General features: G+C 41.4%; 36 non-coding genes and 6 pseudogenes across 36 annotated transcripts; all 42 read left to right on the top strand.

The window, feature by feature from the left end:
• Positions 1 to 22: 22 nt before the first annotated feature.
• Positions 23 to 141, top strand: LOC134894865 (5S ribosomal RNA; annotated as a pseudogene).
• A 107-nt stretch (positions 142 to 248) lies between these two features.
• Positions 249 to 367, top strand: LOC134890914 (5S ribosomal RNA; annotated as a pseudogene).
• A 108-nt stretch (positions 368 to 475) lies between these two features.
• On the top strand, positions 476 to 594 carry LOC134886076 (5S ribosomal RNA). The gene has a single exon (XR_010170171.1). It is a non-coding gene; the product is annotated as a 5S ribosomal RNA (ribosomal RNA).
• Positions 595 to 701: 107 nt separating this feature from the next.
• LOC134885958 (5S ribosomal RNA) lies at positions 702 to 820 on the top strand. The gene has a single exon (XR_010170058.1). It is a non-coding gene; the product is annotated as a 5S ribosomal RNA (ribosomal RNA).
• Positions 821 to 927: 107 nt separating this feature from the next.
• LOC135066348 (5S ribosomal RNA) lies at positions 928 to 1046 on the top strand. The gene has a single exon (XR_010252597.1). It is a non-coding gene; the product is annotated as a 5S ribosomal RNA (ribosomal RNA).
• A 108-nt stretch (positions 1047 to 1154) lies between these two features.
• LOC134899992 (5S ribosomal RNA) lies at positions 1155 to 1273 on the top strand. The gene has a single exon (XR_010173516.1). It is a non-coding gene; the product is annotated as a 5S ribosomal RNA (ribosomal RNA).
• Positions 1274 to 1380: 107 nt separating this feature from the next.
• On the top strand, positions 1381 to 1499 carry LOC134901052 (5S ribosomal RNA). The gene has a single exon (XR_010174549.1). It is a non-coding gene; the product is annotated as a 5S ribosomal RNA (ribosomal RNA).
• Positions 1500 to 1606: 107 nt separating this feature from the next.
• LOC135067073 (5S ribosomal RNA) lies at positions 1607 to 1725 on the top strand. Its single transcript, XR_010253301.1, has one exon. It is a non-coding gene; the product is annotated as a 5S ribosomal RNA (ribosomal RNA).
• A 107-nt stretch (positions 1726 to 1832) lies between these two features.
• On the top strand, positions 1833 to 1951 carry LOC134899981 (5S ribosomal RNA). Its single transcript, XR_010173503.1, has one exon. It is a non-coding gene; the product is annotated as a 5S ribosomal RNA (ribosomal RNA).
• A 107-nt stretch (positions 1952 to 2058) lies between these two features.
• Positions 2059 to 2177, top strand: LOC134899969 (5S ribosomal RNA). Its single transcript, XR_010173495.1, has one exon. It is a non-coding gene; the product is annotated as a 5S ribosomal RNA (ribosomal RNA).
• Positions 2178 to 2284: 107 nt separating this feature from the next.
• Positions 2285 to 2403, top strand: LOC134901199 (5S ribosomal RNA). Its single transcript, XR_010174690.1, has one exon. It is a non-coding gene; the product is annotated as a 5S ribosomal RNA (ribosomal RNA).
• Positions 2404 to 2510: 107 nt separating this feature from the next.
• Positions 2511 to 2629, top strand: LOC134901817 (5S ribosomal RNA). The gene has a single exon (XR_010175296.1). It is a non-coding gene; the product is annotated as a 5S ribosomal RNA (ribosomal RNA).
• Positions 2630 to 2736: 107 nt separating this feature from the next.
• LOC135069134 (5S ribosomal RNA) lies at positions 2737 to 2855 on the top strand. Its single transcript, XR_010255323.1, has one exon. It is a non-coding gene; the product is annotated as a 5S ribosomal RNA (ribosomal RNA).
• A 107-nt stretch (positions 2856 to 2962) lies between these two features.
• Positions 2963 to 3081, top strand: LOC135061233 (5S ribosomal RNA). Its single transcript, XR_010247620.1, has one exon. It is a non-coding gene; the product is annotated as a 5S ribosomal RNA (ribosomal RNA).
• Positions 3082 to 3188: 107 nt separating this feature from the next.
• Positions 3189 to 3307, top strand: LOC135058910 (5S ribosomal RNA). Its single transcript, XR_010245332.1, has one exon. It is a non-coding gene; the product is annotated as a 5S ribosomal RNA (ribosomal RNA).
• Positions 3308 to 3414: 107 nt separating this feature from the next.
• LOC135061068 (5S ribosomal RNA) lies at positions 3415 to 3533 on the top strand. The gene has a single exon (XR_010247460.1). It is a non-coding gene; the product is annotated as a 5S ribosomal RNA (ribosomal RNA).
• Positions 3534 to 3640: 107 nt separating this feature from the next.
• LOC134884842 (5S ribosomal RNA) lies at positions 3641 to 3759 on the top strand. Its single transcript, XR_010168974.1, has one exon. It is a non-coding gene; the product is annotated as a 5S ribosomal RNA (ribosomal RNA).
• A 107-nt stretch (positions 3760 to 3866) lies between these two features.
• LOC135069368 (5S ribosomal RNA) lies at positions 3867 to 3985 on the top strand. Its single transcript, XR_010255551.1, has one exon. It is a non-coding gene; the product is annotated as a 5S ribosomal RNA (ribosomal RNA).
• A 107-nt stretch (positions 3986 to 4092) lies between these two features.
• LOC135058909 (5S ribosomal RNA) lies at positions 4093 to 4211 on the top strand. Its single transcript, XR_010245331.1, has one exon. It is a non-coding gene; the product is annotated as a 5S ribosomal RNA (ribosomal RNA).
• Positions 4212 to 4318: 107 nt separating this feature from the next.
• Positions 4319 to 4437, top strand: LOC135061446 (5S ribosomal RNA). The gene has a single exon (XR_010247826.1). It is a non-coding gene; the product is annotated as a 5S ribosomal RNA (ribosomal RNA).
• Positions 4438 to 4544: 107 nt separating this feature from the next.
• On the top strand, positions 4545 to 4663 carry LOC135058908 (5S ribosomal RNA). The gene has a single exon (XR_010245330.1). It is a non-coding gene; the product is annotated as a 5S ribosomal RNA (ribosomal RNA).
• Positions 4664 to 4770: 107 nt separating this feature from the next.
• Positions 4771 to 4889, top strand: LOC135061067 (5S ribosomal RNA). The gene has a single exon (XR_010247459.1). It is a non-coding gene; the product is annotated as a 5S ribosomal RNA (ribosomal RNA).
• A 107-nt stretch (positions 4890 to 4996) lies between these two features.
• Positions 4997 to 5115, top strand: LOC134884608 (5S ribosomal RNA). The gene has a single exon (XR_010168751.1). It is a non-coding gene; the product is annotated as a 5S ribosomal RNA (ribosomal RNA).
• Positions 5116 to 5222: 107 nt separating this feature from the next.
• On the top strand, positions 5223 to 5341 carry LOC135069367 (5S ribosomal RNA). The gene has a single exon (XR_010255550.1). It is a non-coding gene; the product is annotated as a 5S ribosomal RNA (ribosomal RNA).
• A 107-nt stretch (positions 5342 to 5448) lies between these two features.
• Positions 5449 to 5567, top strand: LOC134886919 (5S ribosomal RNA; annotated as a pseudogene).
• A 108-nt stretch (positions 5568 to 5675) lies between these two features.
• Positions 5676 to 5794, top strand: LOC134899957 (5S ribosomal RNA). Its single transcript, XR_010173482.1, has one exon. It is a non-coding gene; the product is annotated as a 5S ribosomal RNA (ribosomal RNA).
• Positions 5795 to 5901: 107 nt separating this feature from the next.
• Positions 5902 to 6020, top strand: LOC134885839 (5S ribosomal RNA). The gene has a single exon (XR_010169943.1). It is a non-coding gene; the product is annotated as a 5S ribosomal RNA (ribosomal RNA).
• A 107-nt stretch (positions 6021 to 6127) lies between these two features.
• Positions 6128 to 6246, top strand: LOC134899946 (5S ribosomal RNA). Its single transcript, XR_010173478.1, has one exon. It is a non-coding gene; the product is annotated as a 5S ribosomal RNA (ribosomal RNA).
• A 107-nt stretch (positions 6247 to 6353) lies between these two features.
• LOC134890069 (5S ribosomal RNA) lies at positions 6354 to 6472 on the top strand (annotated as a pseudogene).
• A 107-nt stretch (positions 6473 to 6579) lies between these two features.
• On the top strand, positions 6580 to 6698 carry LOC135069366 (5S ribosomal RNA). Its single transcript, XR_010255549.1, has one exon. It is a non-coding gene; the product is annotated as a 5S ribosomal RNA (ribosomal RNA).
• A 107-nt stretch (positions 6699 to 6805) lies between these two features.
• Positions 6806 to 6924, top strand: LOC135058907 (5S ribosomal RNA). The gene has a single exon (XR_010245329.1). It is a non-coding gene; the product is annotated as a 5S ribosomal RNA (ribosomal RNA).
• Positions 6925 to 7031: 107 nt separating this feature from the next.
• LOC134899934 (5S ribosomal RNA) lies at positions 7032 to 7150 on the top strand. The gene has a single exon (XR_010173473.1). It is a non-coding gene; the product is annotated as a 5S ribosomal RNA (ribosomal RNA).
• Positions 7151 to 7257: 107 nt separating this feature from the next.
• Positions 7258 to 7376, top strand: LOC134899922 (5S ribosomal RNA). Its single transcript, XR_010173465.1, has one exon. It is a non-coding gene; the product is annotated as a 5S ribosomal RNA (ribosomal RNA).
• Positions 7377 to 7483: 107 nt separating this feature from the next.
• LOC134886621 (5S ribosomal RNA) lies at positions 7484 to 7602 on the top strand. Its single transcript, XR_010170701.1, has one exon. It is a non-coding gene; the product is annotated as a 5S ribosomal RNA (ribosomal RNA).
• A 107-nt stretch (positions 7603 to 7709) lies between these two features.
• Positions 7710 to 7828, top strand: LOC134890780 (5S ribosomal RNA; annotated as a pseudogene).
• A 107-nt stretch (positions 7829 to 7935) lies between these two features.
• Positions 7936 to 8054, top strand: LOC134890095 (5S ribosomal RNA; annotated as a pseudogene).
• Positions 8055 to 8162: 108 nt separating this feature from the next.
• Positions 8163 to 8281, top strand: LOC134899911 (5S ribosomal RNA). Its single transcript, XR_010173455.1, has one exon. It is a non-coding gene; the product is annotated as a 5S ribosomal RNA (ribosomal RNA).
• A 107-nt stretch (positions 8282 to 8388) lies between these two features.
• Positions 8389 to 8507, top strand: LOC134885724 (5S ribosomal RNA). Its single transcript, XR_010169832.1, has one exon. It is a non-coding gene; the product is annotated as a 5S ribosomal RNA (ribosomal RNA).
• Positions 8508 to 8614: 107 nt separating this feature from the next.
• LOC134899900 (5S ribosomal RNA) lies at positions 8615 to 8733 on the top strand. Its single transcript, XR_010173446.1, has one exon. It is a non-coding gene; the product is annotated as a 5S ribosomal RNA (ribosomal RNA).
• A 107-nt stretch (positions 8734 to 8840) lies between these two features.
• Positions 8841 to 8959, top strand: LOC134899889 (5S ribosomal RNA). The gene has a single exon (XR_010173437.1). It is a non-coding gene; the product is annotated as a 5S ribosomal RNA (ribosomal RNA).
• A 107-nt stretch (positions 8960 to 9066) lies between these two features.
• On the top strand, positions 9067 to 9185 carry LOC135070617 (5S ribosomal RNA). The gene has a single exon (XR_010256774.1). It is a non-coding gene; the product is annotated as a 5S ribosomal RNA (ribosomal RNA).
• A 107-nt stretch (positions 9186 to 9292) lies between these two features.
• On the top strand, positions 9293 to 9411 carry LOC134901197 (5S ribosomal RNA). The gene has a single exon (XR_010174688.1). It is a non-coding gene; the product is annotated as a 5S ribosomal RNA (ribosomal RNA).
• Positions 9412 to 9487: the final 76 nt, after the last annotated feature.

Raw genomic sequence — 9487 nt, 5'->3', positions numbered from 1 at the left:
TCTAACAGAAACCACAAAGCTCATCGACAGCCACACCACACTAGATACGCCCAATCTCATCTGATCTTGGAAGCTAAGCAGTGTTGGGCCTGCTTAATACTTGAATGGGAGACCACCTGTGAATACAAGGTGCTGTAGATATTTTTATACTGCCAACACCGTTCTGTTGATGCATTCAATTTTCAAATGTATTCATTTATGAACCAGTAGTTAGAAGTAGAAAAGTTCAAACAGAAACCACAAAGCTCATCTACAGTCACACCACACTGGATACGCCCAATCTCATCTGATCTTGGAAGCTAAGCAGTGTTGGGCCTGGTTAGTACTTGTATTGGAGACCACCTGGGAATACAAGGTGCTGTAGACATTTTTTATACTGCCAACACCGTTCTGTTGATGCATTCCATTTTCAAACGTATTCATTTATGAACCAGTAGTTAGAAGTAGAAAAGTTCTAACAGAAACCACAAAGCTCATCTACAGCCACACCACACTGGATACACCCAATCTCATCTGATCTTGGAAGCTAAGCAGTGTTGGGCCTGGTTAGTACTTGGATGGGAGACCACCTGGGAATACAAGGTGCTGTAGATATTTTTATACTACCAACACCGTTCTGTTGATGCATTCCATTTTCAAACGTATTCATTTATGAACCAGTAGTTAGAAGTAGAAAAGTTCTAACAGAAACCATAAAGCTCATCTACAGCCACACCACACTGGATACACCCAATCTCATCTGATCTTGGAAGCTAAGCAGTGTTGGGCCTGGTTAGTACTTGGATGGGAGACCACCTGGGAATACAAGGTGCTGTAGATATTTTTATACTGCCAACACCGTTGTGTTGATGCATTCCATTTTCAAACGTATTCATTTATGAACCAGTAGTTAGAAGTAGAAAAGTTCTAACAGAAAACATAAAGCTCATCTACAGCCACACCACACTGGATACGCCCAATCTCATCTGATCTTGGAAGCTAAGCAGTGTTGGGCCTGGTTAGTACTTGTATGGGAGACCACCTGGGAATACAAGGTGCTGTAGACATTTTTTATACTGCCAACACCGTTCTGTTGATGCATTCCATTTTCAAACGTATTCATTTATGAACCAGTAGTTAGAAGTAGAAAAGTTCTAACAGAAACCACAAAGCTCATCTACAGCCACACCACACTGGATACGCCCAATCTCATCTGATCTTGGAAGCTAAGCAGTGTTGGGCCTGGTTAGTACTTGGATGGGAGACCACCTGGGAATACAAGGTGCTGTAGATATTTTTATACTACCAACACCGTTCTGTTGATGCATTCCATTTTCAAACGTATTCATTTATGAACCAGTAGTTAGAAGTAGAAAAGTTCTAACAGAAACCAGAAAGCTCATCTACAGCCACACCACACTGGATGCACCCAATCTCATCTGATCTTGGAAGCTAAGCAGTGTTGGGCCTGGTTAGTACTTGGATGGGAGACCACCTGGGAATACAAGGTGCTGTAGATATTTTTATACTGCCAACACCGTTGTGTTGATGCATTCCATTTTCAAACGTATTCATTTATGAACCAGTAGTTAGAAGTAGAAAAGTTCTAACAGAAACCATAAAGCTCATCTACAGCCACACCACACTAGATACGCCCAATCTCATCTGATCTTGGAAGCTAAGCAGTGTTGGGCCTGGTTAGTACTTGAATGGGAGACCACCTGGGAATACAAGGTGCTGTAGATATTTTTATACTACCAACACCGTTCTGTTGATGCATTCCATTTTCAAATGTATTCATTTATGAACCAGTAGTTAGAAGTAGAAAAGTTCTAACAGAAACCGTAAAGCTCATCTACAGCCACACCACACTGGATACGCCCAATCTCATCTGATCTTGGAAGCTAAGCAGTGTTGGGCCTGGTTAGTACTTGGATGGGAGACCACCTGGGAATACAAGGTGCTGTAGATATTTTTATACTACCAACACCGTTCTGTTGATGCATTCCATTTTCAAAAGTATTCATTTATGAACCAGTAGTTAGAAGTAGAAAAGTTCTAACAGAAACCATAAAGCTCATCTACAGCCACACCACACTGGATACGCCCAATCTCATCTGATCTTGGAAGCTAAGCAGTGTTGGGCCTGGTTAGTACTTGGATGGGAGACCACCTGGGAATACAAGGTGCTGTAGATATTTTTATACTACCAACACCGTTCTGTTGATGCATTCCATTTTCAAACATATTCATTTATGAACCAGTAGTTAGAAGTAGAAAAGTTCTAACAGAAACCATAAAGCTCATCTACAGCCACACCACATTGGATACACCCAATCTCATCTGATCTTGGAAGCTAAGCAGTGTTGGGCCTGGTTAGTACTTGGATGGGAGACCACCTGAGAATACAAGGTGCTGTAGATATTTTTATACTGCCAACACCGTTCTGTTGATGCATTCCATTTTCAAACGTATTCATTTATGAACCAGTAGTTAGAAGTAGAAAAGTTCTAACAGAAACCATAAAGCTCATCTATAGCCACACCACACTGGATACGCCCAATCTCATCTGATCTTGGAAGCTAAGCAGTGTTGGGCCTGGTTAGTACTTGGATGGGAGACCACCTGGGAATACAAGGTGCTGTAGATATTTTAATACTACCAACACCGTTCTGTTGATGCATTCCATTTTCAAACGTATTCATTTATGAACCAGTAGTTAGAAGTAGAAAAGTTCAAACAGAAACCACAAAGCTCATCTACAGCCACACCACACTGGATACGCCCAATATCATCTGATCTTGGAAGCTAAGCAGTGTTGGGCCTGGTTAGTACTTGGATGGGAGACCACCTGGGAATACAAGGTGCTGTAGATATTTTTATACTGCCAACACCGTTCTGTTGTTGCATTCCATTTTCAAACGTATTCATTTATGAACCAGTAGTTAGAAGTAGAAAAGTTCTAACAGAAACCACAAAGCTCATCTACAGCCACACCACACTGGATACGCCCAATCTCTTCTGATCTTGGAAGCTAAGCAGTGTTGGGCCTGGTTAGTACTTGGATGGGAGACCACCTGGGAATACAAGGTGCTGTAGATATTTTTATACTGCCAACACCGTTCTGTTGATGCATTCCATTTTCAAACGTATTCATTTATGAACCAGTAGTTAGAAGTAGAAAAGTTCTAACAGAAACCATAAAGCTCATCTACAGCCACACCACACTGGATACGCCCAATCTCATCTGATCTTGGAAGCGAAGCAGTGTTGGGCCTGGTTAGTACTTGGATGGGAGACCACCTGGGAATACAAGGTGCTGTAGATATTTTTATACTACCAACACCGTTCTGTTGATGCATTCCATTTTCAAAAGTATTCATTTATGAACCAGTAGTTAGAAGTAGAAAAGTTCTAACAGAAACCATAAAGCTCATCTACAGCCACACCACACTGGATACGCCCAATCTCATCTGGTCTTGGAAGCTAAGCAGTGTTGGGCCTGGTTAGTACTTGGATGGGAGACCACCTGGGAATACAAGGTGCTGTAGATATTTTTATACTACCAACACCGTTCTGTTGATGCATTCCATTTTCAAAAGTATTCATTTATGAAACAGTAGTTAGAAGTAGAAAAGTTCTAACAGAAACCATAAAGCTCATCTACAGCCACACAACACTGGATACGCCCAATCTCATCTGATCTTGGAAGCGAAGCAGTGTTGGGCCTGGTTAGTACTTGGATGGGAGACCACCTGGGAATACAAGGTGCTGTAGATATTTTTATACTACCAACACCGTTCTGTTGATGCATTCCATTTTCAAAAGTATTCATTTATGAACCAGTAGTTAGAAGTAGAAAAGTTCTAACAGAAACCATAAAGCTCATCTACAGACACACCACACTGGATACGCCCAATCTCATCTGATCTTGGAAGCGAAGCAGTGTTGGGCCTGGTTAGTACTTGGATGGGAGACCACCTGGGAATACAAGGTGCTGTAGATATTTTTATACTACCAACACCGTTCTGTTGATGCATTCCATTTTCAAAAGTATTCATTTATGAACCAGTAGTTAGAAGTAGAAAAGTTCTAACAGAAACCAAAAAGCTCATCTACAGCCACACCACACTGGATACGCCCAATCTCATCTGATCTTGGAAGCGAAGCAGTGTTGGGCCTGGTTAGTACTTGGATGGGAGACCACCTGGGAATACAAGGTGCTGTAGATATTTTTATACTACCAACACCGTTCTGTTGATGCATTCCATTTTCAAAAGTATTCATTTATGAACCAGTAGTTAGAAGTAGAAAAGTTCTAACAGACACTATAAAACTCATCTTCAGCCACACCACATTGGATACACCCAATCTCATCTGATCTTGGAAGCTAAGCAGTGTTGGGCCTGGTTAGTACTTGGATGGGAGACCACCTGGGAATACAAGGTGCTGTAGATATTTTTATACTGCCAACACCGTTCTGTTGATGCATTCCATTTTCAAACGTATTCATTTATGAACCAGTAGTTAGAAGTAGAAAAGTTCTAACAGAAACCATAAAGCTCATCTACAGCCACACCACACTGGATACGCCCAATCTCATCTGATCTTGGAAGCGAAGCAGTGTTGGGCCTGGTTAGTACTTGGATGGGAGACCACCTGGGAATACAAGGTGCTGTAGATATTTTTATACTACCAACACCGTTCTGTTGATGCATTCCATTTTCAAAAGTATTCATTTATGAACCAGTAGTTAGAAGTAGAAAAGTTCTAACAGAAACCATAAAGCTCATCTACAGCCACACCACACTGGATACGCCCAATCTCATCTGGTCTTGGAAGCTAAGCAGTGTTGGGCCTGGTTAGTACTTGGATGGGAGACCACCTGGGAATACAAGGTGCTGTAGATATTTTTATACTACCAACACCGTTCTGTTGATGCATTCCATTTTCAAAAGTATTCATTTATGAACCAGTAGTTAGAAGTAGAAAAGTTCTAACAGTAACCATAAAGCTCATCTACAGCCACACCACACTGGATACGCCCACTCTCATCTGATCTTGGAAGCGAAGCAGTGTTGGGCCTGGTTAGTACTTGGATGGGAGACCACCTGGGAATACAAGGTGCTGTAGATATTTTTATACTACCAACACCGTTCTGTTGATGCATTCCATTTTCAAAAGTATTCATTTATGAACCAGTAGTTAGAAGTAGAAAAGTTCTAACAGAAACCATAAAGCTCATCTACAGACACACCACACTGGATACGCCCAATCTCATCTGATCTTGGAAGCGAAGCAGTGTTGGGCCTGGTTAGTACTTGGATGGGAGACCACCTGGGAATACAAGGTGCTGTAGATATTTTTATACTACCAACACCGTTCTGTTGATGCATTCCATTTTCAAAAGTATTCATTTATGAACCAGTAGTTAGAAGTAGAAAAGTTCAAACAGAAACCACAAAGCTCATCTACAGTCACACCACACTGGATACGCCCAATCTCATCTGATCTTGGACGCTAAGCAGTGTTGGGCCTGGTTAGTACTTGTATGGGAGACCACCTGGGAATACAAGGTGCTGTAGACATTTTTTATACTGCCAACACCGTTCTGTTGATGCATTCCATTTTCAAACGTATTCATTTATGAACCAGTAGTTAGAAGTAGAAAAGTTCTAACAGAAACCGCAAAGCTCATCTACAGCCACACCACACTGGATACGCCCAATCTCATCTGATCTTGGAAGCTAAGCAGTGTTGGGCCTGGTTAGTACTTGGATGGGAGACCACCTGGGAATACAAGGTGCTGTAGATATTTTTATACTACCAACACCGTTCTGTTGATGCATTCCATTTTCAAACGTATTCATTTATGAACCAGTAGTTAGAAGTAGAAAAGTTCTAACAGAAACCATAAAGCTCATCTACAGCCACACCACACTGGATACACCCAATCTCATCTGATCTTGGAAGCTAAGCAGTGTTGGGCCTGGTTAGTACTTGGATGGGAGACCACCTGGGAATACAAGGTGCTGTAGATATTTTTATACTGCCAACACCATTGTGTTGATGTATTCCATTTTCAAACGTATTCATTTTTGAACCAGTAGTTAGAAGTAGAAAAGTTCTAACAGAAACCATAAAGCTCATCTACAGCCACACCACACTGGATACGCCCAATCTCATCTGATCTTGGAAGCTAAGCAGTGTTGGGCCTGGTTAGTACTTGGATGGGAGACCACCTGGGAATACAAGGTGCTGTAGATATTTTTATACTACCAACACCGTTCTGTTGATGCATTCCATTTTCAAAAGTATTAATTTATGAACCAGTAGTTAGAAGTAGAAAAGTTCTAACAGAAACCGTAAAGCTCATCAACATACACACCACACTGGATACGCCCAATCTCATCTGATCTTGGAAGCTAAGCAGTGTTGGGCCTGGTTAGTACTTGGATGGGAGACCACCTGGGAATACAAGGTGCTGTAGATATTTTTATACTACCAACACCGTTCTGTTGATGCATTCCATTTTCAAAAGTATTAATTTATGAACCAGTAGTTAGAAGTAGAAAAGTTCTAACAGAAACCATAAAGCTCATCTACAGACACACCACACTGGATACGCCCAATCTCATCTGATCTTGGAAGCGAAGCAGTGTTGGGCCTGGTTAGTACTTGGATGGGAGACCACCTGGGAATACAAGGTGCTGTAGATATTTTTATACTACCAACACCGTTCTGTTGATGCATTCCATTTTCAAAAGTATTCATTTATGAACCAGTAGTTAGAAGTAGAAAAGTTCTAACAGAAACCAAAAAGCTCATCTACAGCCACACCACACTGGATACGCCCAATCTCATCTGATCTTGGAAGCGAAGCAGTGTTGGGCCTGGTTAGTACTTGGATGGGAGACCACCTGGGAATACAAGGTGCTGTAGATATTTTTATACTACCAACACCGTTCTGTTGATGCATTCCATTTTCAAAAGTATTCATTTATGAACCAGTAGTTAGAAGTAGAAAAGTTCTAACAGAAACCATAAAGCTCATCTACAGCCACACCACACTGGATACGCCCAATCTCATCTGATCTTGGAAGCTAAGCAGTGTTGGGCCTGGTTAGTACTTGGATGGGAGACCACCTGGGAATACAAGGTGCTGTAGATAATTTTATACTGCCAACACCGTTCTGTTGATGCATTCCATTTTAAAACGTATTCATTTATGAACCAGTAGTTAGAAGTAGAAAAGTTCTAACAGAAACTACAAAGTTCATCTACAGCCACACCACACTGGATACGCCCAATCTCATCTGATCTTGGAAGCTAAGCAGTGTTGGGCCTGGTTAGTACTTGGATGGGAGACCACCTGGGAATACAAGGTGCTGTAGATAATTTTATACTGCCAACACCGTTCTGTTGATGCATTCCATTTTAAAACGTATTCATTTATAAACCAGTAGTTAGAAGTAGAAAAGTACTAACAGAAACCAGAAAGTTCATCTACAGCAACACCACACTGGATACGCCCAATCTCCTCTGATCTTGGAAGCTAAGCAGTGTTGGGCCTGGTTAGTACTTGGATGGGAGACCACCTGGGAATACAAGGTGCTGTATATATTTTTATACTGCCAACACCGTTCTGTTGATGCATTCCATTTTCAAACATATTAATTTATGAACCAGTAGTTAGAAGTAGAAAAGTTCTAACAGAAACCACAAAGCTCATCGACAGCCACACCACACTAGATACGCCCAATCTCATCTGATCTTGGAAGCTAAGCAGTGTTGGGCCTGCTTAGTACTTGGATGGGAGACCACCTGTGAATACAAGGTGCTGTAGATATTTTTATACTGCCAACACCGTTCTGTTGATGCATTCAATTTTCAAATGTATTCATTTATGAACCAGTAGTTAGAAGTAGAAAAGTTCTAACAGAAACCACAAAGCTCATCTACAGTCACAGCACACTGGATACGCCCAATCTCATCTGATCTTGGAAGCTAAGCAGTGTTGGGCCTGGTTAGTACTTGTATGGGAGACCACCTGGGAATACAAGGTGCTGTAGACATTTTTTATACTGCCAACACCGTTCTGTTGATGCATTCCATTTTCAAACGTATTCATTTATGAACCAGTAGTTAGAAGTAGAAAAGTTCTAACAGAAACCACAAAGCTCATCTACAGCCACACCACACTGGATACGCCCAATCTCATCTGATCTTGGAAGCTAAGCAGTGTTGGGCCTGGTTAGTACTTGGATGGGAGACCACCTGGGAATACAAGGTGCTGTAGATATTTTTATACTACCAACACCGTTCTGTTGATGCATTCCATTTTCAAACGTATTCATTTATGAACCAGTAGTTAGAAGTAGAAAAGTTCTAACAGAAACCATAAAGCTCATCTACAGCCACACCACACTGGATACACCCAATCTCATCTGATCTTGGAAGCTAAGCAGTGTTGGGCCTGGTTAGTACTTGGATGGGAGACCACCTGGGAATACAAGGTGCTGTAGATATTTTTATACTGCCAACACCGTTGTGTTGATGCATTCCATTTTCAAACGTATTCATTTTTGAACCAGTAGTTAGAAGTAGAAAAGTTCTAACAGAAACCATAAAGCTCATCTACAGCCACACCACACTGGATACGCCCAATCTCATCTGATCTTGGAAGCTAAGCAGTGTTGGGCCTGGTTAGTACTTGGATGGGAGACCACCTGGGAATACAAGGTGCTGTAGATATTTTTATACTACCAACACCGTTCTGTTGATGCATTCCATTTTCAAACGTATTCATTTATGAACCAGTAGTTAGAAGTAGAAAAGTTCTAACAGAAACTGTAAAGCTCATCTACAGCCACACCACACTGGATACGCCCAATCTCATCTGATCTTGGAAGCTAAGCAGTGTTGGGCCTGGTTAGTACTTGGATGGGAGACCACCTGGGAATACAAGGTGCTGTAGATATTTTTATACTACCAACACCGTTCTGTTGATGCATTCCATTTTCAAAAGTATTCATTTATGAACCAGTAGTTAGAAGTAGAAAAGTTCTAACAGAAACCATAAAGCTCATATACAGCCACACCACACTGGATACGCCCAATCTCATCTGATCTTGGAAGCTAAGCAGTGTTGGGCCTGGTTAGTACTTGGATGGGAGACCACCTGGGAATACAAGGTGCTATAGATATTTTTATACTACCAACACCGTTCTGTTGATGCATTCCATTTTCAAACATATTCATTTATGTACCAGTAGTTAGAAGTAGAAAAGTTCTAACAGAAATCATAAAGCTCATCTACAGCCACACCACATTGGATACACCCAATCTCATCTGATCTTGGAAGCTAAGCAGTGTTGGGCCTGGTTAGTACTTGGATGGGAGACCACCTGAGAATACAAGGTGCTGTAGATATTTTTATACTGCCAACACCGTTCTGTTGATGCATTCCATTTTCAAACGTATTCATTTATGAACCAGTAGTTAGAAG

This window comes from Pseudophryne corroboree, chromosome 3 (genome assembly GCF_028390025.1).
Source record: "Pseudophryne corroboree isolate aPseCor3 chromosome 3, aPseCor3.hap2, whole genome shotgun sequence".
In the NCBI taxonomy this organism is placed as follows: Eukaryota; Metazoa; Chordata; class Amphibia; order Anura; family Myobatrachidae; genus Pseudophryne; species Pseudophryne corroboree.
Note: the sequence above shows the minus strand (reverse complement) of the source record. Positions and strands in the feature narration are given on the sequence as shown.